Here is a 10,177-nt window from a genome sequence, read left to right on the forward strand (position 1 = left end):
AGAGAAGGACGGGGGCGCTCGAGCGCTTGGTGTACTGGCGTGGCCAGTGCGCGGTCACCGCGTCGACGGGCATGGTTTTGGGGCGTACAGGGCGTGCGTGTTCCGCCGCAGCGTGCGTTCTTTTGCTCCAATCGTGTATGATCATGATCAGCTTTGTCAGGGGATTCTCCAGGACAAAGTTTGGGTGAGAGAGAGAGGCTAGAGAGAGAGGTGCCAAAGTTGGCCGTGTGTGCTTGACATGGTAAGTTTCTCTCACTTTTTCACTTTAACCAGCCATGGCAAGTACTCGGGCTAGAGGTAGGGATCATAGAGGGAGCTAATGATCACAACTCAAAGGTGGTTTAGGCAAGAAACCATCAGTGTAATAGCAGGTGTTGTCCAAACCGTAAACCGCCCACAAGGTGTTCTGGAGAAATGGCCGCAAGAACATTTTTGTCGAAATTTGTAATTCTTTTTGGTGCATTTCATTTATACAAATTATGTGGTTGCATGGTGGTGGTAGTGTTCATTTTGGTGGTGGTTTGTGAGATTTCCAAAATGGGGGTCATCTTCTCATAGTTTCAACATCACCACTTGTCAAAACTATACTCGGTCAACCTGGTCAACATTTGCACTCGATGGTCAACATAAAAGTTGTTCACTTTCATATGGTCTTGGATGACATGGCTTTGTTTGATCAAGGTTAGTTGAGAAATCAGAAGATATATTGGTGCAAAGTGGTGAAGAAAATAAAATTGGGACATATGACCATTATCATATGTATGTGAGTTTTGAATTTTCCTTTGAATTGATTCTTGTTTCTTTGATTAAATTGTGTTTATTTATCATATATAAGAGTTTTACAAGCAAGGGATCAAGCAATGGTGGCCTTGGTTGAGGATTTGCAAATTTGGCTAAGTGTATGTGAGGGAATTTTGGGGATTTTCTCACTATGTGAATTCTCTCCATTTAATTTGACTTTGGTTGACTCTAATGTGATTCTTATGGGTTTAGAAACATTTTAGAATCATTGAAACCAATTCAAATGGTCTTGTTCAAAGATTTGCAAATTTGGCCTTAATACATAAGAGATGAGGTGTCAAATTTTCATAAACTTGTACTAGGGTTGTTCTTGCCTTACTTGGACATGGGTTAGGGTCCCTTTAGTGTTATAATAGGTTTAGAGATGGTTTCACACCATTTGGTCAAGGTTTAGAGACCTAGGTCAATGTTTGGTGAAATGCCTATGTGTCACATATGCTTTTATGCATATGTGGTATTTTATTTTTAATTTGACTTGGTTTGACCCAATTGGTTTTGTTGAATGTTGAAATGATATATGGAGGTGATCCAACCATTCACAACAAGTCCTAGGGTCAATTTTCTTAAATTCACAAATTTGCTATTTTACTCTCATATGCCTCTATGGCATTGTTTTGTTTCTTTTTATTTTCTTTAGTTTCATCTTGGAAATGATTTAAGAAGTACTATATAAGGTTAATGAAGCATTTCCAATCCTCTAAATAATGTGGAAAAATCTAGGGTAAAGATCTATAATTATAGCCATAGGCACATATGCCTCTTTCTTATTTAATTTCCTTTTATTCCATTTTAATTAGGATGGTGATAAGAGGGGTGAGGTTTTAGGGTTTAAGATCACTTCAAATACTAATAACAAGCAATCATAGCAATAACACAAGAATTAAGCAAGATCACTATGTATCATATTCTATTTAATAAAAGTTTTTGTTGGTTCCAAAATTTGGAACTAGTGAAATTCATTTGTTTTATTTTGAAATTCTTGGGATGTTACATGTCTCTCCCATAAGATAAAAGCATGTTGGGTGAACAAATTACAGTCGGGCAATTGACAAATAGAGAGGGCATAACAATGCACATACATGTCATGATAAGTACAGTGAGATTTAATTGGGCATTACGACAAAGTACATAGACCGCCATCCAACTGCATCTATGCCTAAAAAGTCCACCTTCAGGTTATCATCCGAACCCCTTCCGAGTATTAAGTTGCAAAGCAACAGACAATTGCATTAAGTATGGTGCGTAATGTAATCAACAACTACATCCTTAGACATAGCATCAATGTTTTATCCCTAGTGGCAACAGCACAACACAACCTTAGGGGTTTCTGTCACTCCCCGGATATCAATGCAGGCATGAACCCACTATCGAGCATAAATACTCCCTCTTGGAGTTACTAGCATCAACTTGGCCAGAGCCTCTACTAATAACGGAGAGCATGCAAGATCATAAACAACACATAGGTAATAACTTGATAATTAACATAACATGGTATTCTCTATCCATCGGATCCCGACAAACACAACATATAGCATTACGGATAGATGATCTTGATCATGTTAGGCAGCTCACAAGATCTAACAATGAAGCACAATGAGGAGAAGACAACCATCTAGCTACCGCTATGGACCCATAGTCCGGGGGTGAACTACTCACTCATCACTCCGGAGGCGACCATGGCGGTGAAGAGTCCTCCGGGAGATGAATCCCCTCTCCGGCAGGGTGCCGGAGGAGATCTCCAGAATCCCCCGAGATGGGATTGGCGGCGGCGGCGTCTCTGGAAGGTTTTCCGTATCGTGGTTCTTCGTATCGGGGGTTTCACGACGGAGGCTATAAGTAGGTGGAAGGGCAGAGTCGGAGGGCTGACGAGGGGCCCACACCATAGGGTGGCGCGGGCCCCCCTCTGGCCGCGCGGCCCTATGGTGGCGGCGCCTCGTCGCCCCACTTCGTATCCCTTTCGGTCTTCCGGAAGCTTCGTGGCAAAATAGGACTCGGGCGTTGATTTCGTCCAATTCCGAGAATATTTCGTTACTAGGATTTCTGAAACCAAAAACAGCAGAAAACAACGAATCGACTCTTCGGCATCTTGTTAATAGGTTAGTTCCAGAAAATGCACGAATATGACATAAAGTGTGCATAAAACATGTAGGTATCATCAATAATGTGGCATGGAACATAAGAAATTATCGATACGTCGGAGACGTATCAAGGAGCACATTGGCCGCGTGCGCTGTTGAATATATAAGCAAATATCCATATGAATTAATCCGTACAGGTAATTGATAAATCATGACTACGAAGGTAACAAGTAAACTAATCATGCATACTAGTAAAGTAGATGAACAGATCACATCTAAACAAGACAAACCGATCGCATCTACAATAGAAACTAGAAGAAGAAACTCTAACAGAAACTGAAAGAGAAACGACAAGATCACATACTTCACAGCAGCGTCGTTGTCGCCCATGTTGAGGTTGTTGAAGAAGTCGCTGAGGTCCGGGAAGAAGTTGTCGGTGTGGACGAACTCGTCGTCCGAGGACAACGTCGTGATGCCAGTAGTCGCGACGGAGCGCTCCCCAAAACCTGATTGCCCCTCACCCGTACAGGTTCACGAGAGGCAGGGTTCCGGAGGCCTACTGTCCCGGCAGTCGGTGCACGCCGACGGACGGGATGAGGAAGACGAGCGGCGGCGGCGCAATGAACTGGAAACAGGTAGTCGCATGTGCGTCTGGTACAGACTAGGGTTGGAGTCCGCGCTTATATAGTGCGGTTCGGGAAGGTCGTGGGGCGCAGCCCACGTCCGAGTCGGCACAGCCACGATCCAGAAAAACCGGAAGGCAAAACGGCTGAGTAACGCGTCCGTTAATGACTCGAAATTGATTATACAATTAATTTCCCAAACAGCAAAACGATAAGCTCGGCTCGGCGAGATTCCCGCAACCCGCGGCGCGTCGTGACGTGTCGTGACGAGGCGAGGCGTGGCGAGGCGAGGCGGGCGGCAGAGGAGGAGGAGTGCGCGAGGGCTCTCTCTCTTCTCACTCACTTACTAGGACTAGAACAGACCACCTTATATACCACTCCAACTCTCTCCTAACTAGCAATGTGGGATTAAACTTTAGCTCCCACTAGTGCTGCCACTGATTATTGGAATGGGCCATGTGAGTTTCAGAATTTGATAATGGGCCATGGGCAAAGGCCAAATGCCCCAAATTCCAGCAATCCCCCACAAACTCTCATTGGCACATCTCATTAATAAGTTTCCAGAACATTGTTTTATATACCGGTATGTCGTGGAGACTGTTAAGTTGAACTTCCACTTAAAGCTTCATATTACACTAGATTGCAACTTGGATAGTGGACTATGCCTTGAACTACAAGTTTTCTGCGCACTAGCTTCATACAGAGCCTAGACCGATACTAGGCTGCCGTGAGACTTTCTCGCGGTTTGGAGCTTATACGTCATACTCCAGGGCCTCTCATGAGTTTACTAGAGAGCACCCAACTCTCATAGATTGCGACGTTTAACAATCAGACTCATATAGGTGTGTTCTTCAAAAGATGTTCTGCAGGACAACATCTTTGCTAAAATAAGCCACTTAGAACACATTAAGATAATTATCAACCTGCCATGCAGATTAGGAGAGTATTGCATCTTACGGACTGGTAAAATTGCTATAGGGATATATACTCTCCTCCCAGCTAATCAACAGCTTGTCTCTCGGCTCTAATTCACGGGATCTCCGATCACATAGAGTGGGTTACCACCGTGGGCAGCTCATACTGTGGGTCTCATACCATCTCCCTCGATGCATTTTCTATCACATTTCGTGATAGTCCCTTTGTGAAGGGGTCTGCACTAGGTTTCTAGACGTATGGATATAATCCAACGCTATAACTCCGGAGTTTCTCATTTTCCTGACAGTTTTCAGTCTCCTCTTCACATGCCTTGATGACTTTATATTATCCTTAGAACTGTTTACTTTGACGATCACAGTTTGATTATCACAGTTCATAGGAATAGCGGGTATTGGTTTCTCAACCACAGGTAAGTCCATCAAGAGCTCACAAAGCCACTCTGCTTCAACAGTGGCCGTGTCTAATGCTGTGAGTTCTGCTTCCATAGTTGACCTTGTAATGATGGTCTGCTTGCAAGACTTCCAGGAAACAACGCCACCTCCAAGTGTAAACAAATAACCACTTGTGGCCTTAGTCTCATCAGCATAAGATATCCAATTTGCATCACTATAACCCTCAAGTACCCTTGGATACCCAGTATAGTGAATGCCATAACTCGCAGTGCCTTTCAAATAGCGCAAAACTCTCTCAAGAGCATGCCAATGAACATCTCCAGGTCTAGACACAAAAAGGCTGAGTTACTTACAGCAAAGGAGATGTCAGGCCTCGTGGCGCTGGCTAAATACATAAGCGAGCCAATGATTTGCGAATATCGCAATTGATCTCTAGTCTTCCTGGGCATTTCTCGGGCCGGGCCGGGCTTCGGGCTGGCCCGAAAAAAGCCCGACGGGAAATCCTTGGCCCGAGCCCGGCCCGGCCCGACCAACTTTCAGCAAATTTTGGCCCGAGCCCGACCCGAGGCCCGAAAAAGCCCGATTTTTTCCGGGCTGGCCCGACGGCCCGGCCCGATCTAATGGTAATTTCCTTTTTTCTGTGGCCCGAGCCCGGCCCGATATAATTACGGGCTGAAGAATGATGGCCCGAGCCCGGCCCGATAGAGAGAAAAAGCCCGGCCCGGCCCGGGATTTTCGGGCCGGGTCGGGTCGGGCCGTTCGGGCCGGGCTTCCCATGCCCAGGTATAATCTCTAGCAATTCTTTTATTTACGAATTATCACACTAGGATCATAAGGCGTCGGAGAAGATTTGCAGTCGCTATACCCGAAGCGACTTAGGATATTTTCCACATAGTGGGACTGAAGCAATGTAATCCCACCATTGTCATCCTTCAGCAGCTTAATGTTTAAGATCACATCAGCTACTCCCAAGTCCTTCATCTCAAAACAACGAGATAGGAACTCCTTGACCTCCTTAATCACAATAAGGTTGGTCCCAAATATCAATATGTCATCGACATAGAGACAAAGAATAACTCCCTCGCCCCCACCATGGCGATAGTATACACACTTGTCGCCTTCGTTTACAACAAAGCCTTCAGCGGTTAAAGTTCTTTCAAACTTCTCATGCCACTCGCTAGGCGCTTGCTTAAGCCCATATAAAGATTTCAGTAATTTACACACCTTTCCTTCTTGACCATCTACTACAAATCCATCAAGGCCGCTCCATATAAATTTCCTCTTCAAGCTCTCCATTTAGGAAAGCAGTCTTAACATCCATTTGATGAACGAGAAGACCATGTGAGGCAGCCAAGGATAGTAGCACTCGAATGGTGGTCAATCTGGCAACATGTGAGTATGTATCAAAGAAATCTTCACCTTCTTTCTGGGTATAACCCTTGGCCACAAGACGTGCCTTGTACTTTTCAATAGTACCATCCGGCCTAAGCTTTTTCTTGAACACCCACTTGCATCCTACAGGTTTGCACCCAAGGACGATCAGTAACCTCCCAAGTTCCATTAGCTAAGATGGAATCCATCTCGCTACGGACAGCTTCCTTCCAGTAGTCAGCATCCTGAGATGCATATGCTTCTGAAATAGAAATGGGAGTATCATCCACGAGGTACACAATGAAATCATGACCAAAGGACTTTGCAGTCCTCTGTCTCTTGCTCCTTTTGGGAGCTTCATTGTCATCTCATCCTCTACAGGATTGTCAAAGTGTTCTATAGCCATGGTAGGTTCAGGAAATAATTCCTGAGTAGATGAACTAGGCATCTCGTGAATTGATGAGCTAGACGTTTCTTTCATAGGAAAGATCTCCTCAAAGAAAGTCGCATCATTCGACTCCATAATTGTACCAACATGCATGTCGGATACCTCAGATTTTACTATCAAAAATCTGTAGCCAATGCTATGAAATGCATATCCCAGAAGAACACAATCCACGGTTTTTGGTCCAAGCTTGCGCTTCTTGGGTATCGGCACATTTACTTTCGCCGTACAACCCCAAGTTCGTAGATAAGAGAGTTTCAACCTTTTCCTTTCCCATTCCTCAAAAGGGGTAATGGTTTTGTTCTTTGTGGGGACACGGTTTAGGACATGACACGCAGTCAATATCGCCTCCCCCCACCATGCCTTGGATAGACCCGATGTATCTAACATGGCGTTAACCAAATCAGCTTAGAGTACGGTTCTTTCTTTCGGCCACCCCATTTGACTGAGGTGAGTAGGGAGGCGTCCTCTCATGGATAATACCATGTTCCGCACAGAAAGAATCAAACTCGTTGGAAAAATACTCTCCACCACGATCAGACCTTAACCGCTTGATCTTTCGATCAAGTTGGTTTTCTGCTTCAGCTTTAAAGATTTTGAAGTGATTAAGAGCTTCATCTTTAGATTTCAGGAGGTACACATAACAGTATCGAGTAGAGTCATCAATTAAAGTCATGAAGTATCATTTTCCTCCTTTTGTCAATTCACCATTCATTTCACAAAGATCTGAATGTATAAGCTCCAGCGGTGCCAAGTCTCTTGCCTCCGCAGTCTTATGAGACTTACGTGGTTGCTTAGCTTGCACACATACTTGACACTTGGATTTCTTGACAATAGCAAATTTCAGAATTATATTCATATTCGCTAGCCGTGTCATGCACCCAAAATTAATATGACAAAGTCGTGAATGCCAAATATCGGACTCACTATCATTGCAAACATGATTAATAATTTGAGTACATAAGTCTGACAAAGATAAGCGGAACAGGCCTCCGCACACATAACCCTTTCCAACAAATTGTCCACACTTAGAAATTACAAATTTATTGGACTCAAAAACCAACTTAAAACCATCTCGACATAAAAGCGATCCACTAACGAGATTCTTATTAATGGAGGGAACGTGCTGCACATTCTTCAGCTGGAGCGGAAGCCTAGCTGATGCAGGAAGCCGGCGATGCGCTCGTACCAGGCGCGTGGCGCCTGCTTCAGTCCATACAGGGACCGAGAGAGCAAGCACACGTCATCGGGGCGCTCGGTGTCGACGAAGCCGATGGGCTGCTCACAGTACACCTGCTCCTGCAAATGTCCATGAAGGAAGGCCTTGGAGACATCCATCTGATGCATCGGCCACGCGCGAGAGGCGGCGAGGTGCAACACCGTGCGGATCGTGCCCGGTTTGACGACCGGGGCAAACGTATCCGTGAAGTCGACGCCAGCGCTTTGCCGAAAGCCGCGCACAACCCAGCGCACCTTGTAGCGCTCGAGAGTACCGTCGGAGCCGAGCTTGTGCTTGAAGACCCATTTGCCGGTGATGACGTTGGCGCGAGGGGGCCGGGGAACCAGCTCCCAGATCCTATTGCGCTGCAGCGCGTCGTACTCCTCCTGCATGGCGGCGCGCCAATGCGGGTCGCGCAAGGCGGCGCGAGCCTAGGTGGGCACCGGCGAAGGAGCGGTCGCCGGGCCGGTCGCGGAGCCGGTTCGGCAGGCTGGATGGTCCGGCCGGTGGACCGGTCGGACCGGGCGGCAGGCCGGGCGGCGGGCCAGGTTGGCCGGCCGGAGGGCCGGTCGGACCGGGTGGCAGGCCGGGCGGAGAACTGGGCGGCGGGCCGGGTTGGCCGGCCGGGCAACCGGCCTGACCAGACGCTTGGCCGGGTCAGCGGCTGGGAGGAGCTCCGCCGTTGTGCGGTAGAATGCTGTTGCCGCTGGCCCAGAAGGCAGACGCAGCGGACCGAAGCGCCGCGCAGACGTACTGGTCGGTGTGGTAGCGTGTAGACGGCCGCCGCACGCCCGCACGTGCGCGGTTGAGCATGGGCCCATGCATTGGCGGATCTATAGGGTGGCCAGGGTGGTCCATGGACCACCCTGGAATTTTGATTCGGCCCATGTATGAAAAAAAATGAAAAGCCCCAAAGGCCCAAACCTGTTCGTTTCTGCCTTTCTTGATTGGACGAGCGAAGACACGAAGCCGAGACTGCGTCGCCCTGCTGCCCCGCGCCCCCGCCTCGCCCCAGGTGCCCGCCGGCCGCCGCCCCGCCCGCCTCGCGCCCTCGCCGCCGGCTAGCCTCCACCCTCCAGCCAACCTCCGTCCGGCCTCCGCCGCAACAGGCAGTCACGGCCGCCCTTCCCCAATTCCCCTCCCCTGAACCCTAGGCAGAGCAGCCGAGCAGGGAGGCCGCCGGCGCTGGTGACCGGCGTTCGTTCCGGCCCGGCTACGTTGCTCCGGCGGCTTGGAGAAGGCCAGCAGCAGGCCAGCAGCTGAGCAGCCCCCAGTTCATCCTCCAACCATTTAGGTAATTTCAGATTTTTGTCACTGTTAGTCTGTTATGTCTAAATGTAGGATTGTTTAGCAATTAGAAATTTAGGATTGATGTCCAATTAAGTGTAGCCACATAGGCACATACTAAAATATGTTGAATTTTTTTTTTGTAGAATTGTTGAAGTCTTCAAGAATGAAGAGGACCGGAGACATGGCGTCGATGTCGACGATAGCATCTCTTTTTCAGAGGGCAAATAAGAAGGCTTCTCCTTCATCTCTTATCCCTGCGGCCAGTCCCATGCCTATGGAGGATGTGGCGGAAGAAGTTGTGGTGGAAGAAATTGAAAAATCAATGCAAGAGGGAGTTATTGAAGAAATTGTGAATGACATGCCATCTTATCAACCGCCAAGATTTGATATACCTTGAGCTACAACTTGATAACTATATTGATGACATGAGAAGAGATGAAAAATTCAAAGACCTGCAAAACCTTGTTGATCTTTCGGTTAAGCTTGTAGAAACAAGGAGGCATATAGTTCATAATTTGGTGTACTTGCTTCTCAAATTGGTATTACTTCTTCCGGTGGCGACGGCAAATGTTGAAAGAGCATTTTCTGCAATGAGCTTTGTCAAGAGCAAGTTGAGAAATAAGATGGGCGATAGTCTTTTGGATGATTGTCTAGTCACATACATTGAGAGAGATACTTTCTTCAAAGTGGATGAAGAAGATGTAATTGAGACTTTCATGGCCATGACAGGAGGCCCCATCAAAAGTAGTCTTTTCTTTGAGCTTTTGAAGGTATGTAGGTCTATTTTATGCAAAAATCAAACTGAATTGTGAAATGTTGTGAACTACTATATATGTGTAAGATCATAGTGTTAATGTCACATTATATGCTAGTATGTTTACATTGGTTTGTTTGTGTCAAAAAATATATTTTTCAAGATGGACCACCCTGATTTATAATCCTAGATCCGCCACTGGGCCCAGGGACCGCAGCGACGGGCGGCGAGGCAGGCGGCGAGGCGGGCGACGAGGCGGCCGATGAGG

This window comes from Lolium rigidum, chromosome 4 (assembly GCF_022539505.1).
Source record: "Lolium rigidum isolate FL_2022 chromosome 4, APGP_CSIRO_Lrig_0.1, whole genome shotgun sequence".
In the NCBI taxonomy this organism is placed as follows: Eukaryota; Viridiplantae; Streptophyta; class Magnoliopsida; order Poales; family Poaceae; genus Lolium; species Lolium rigidum.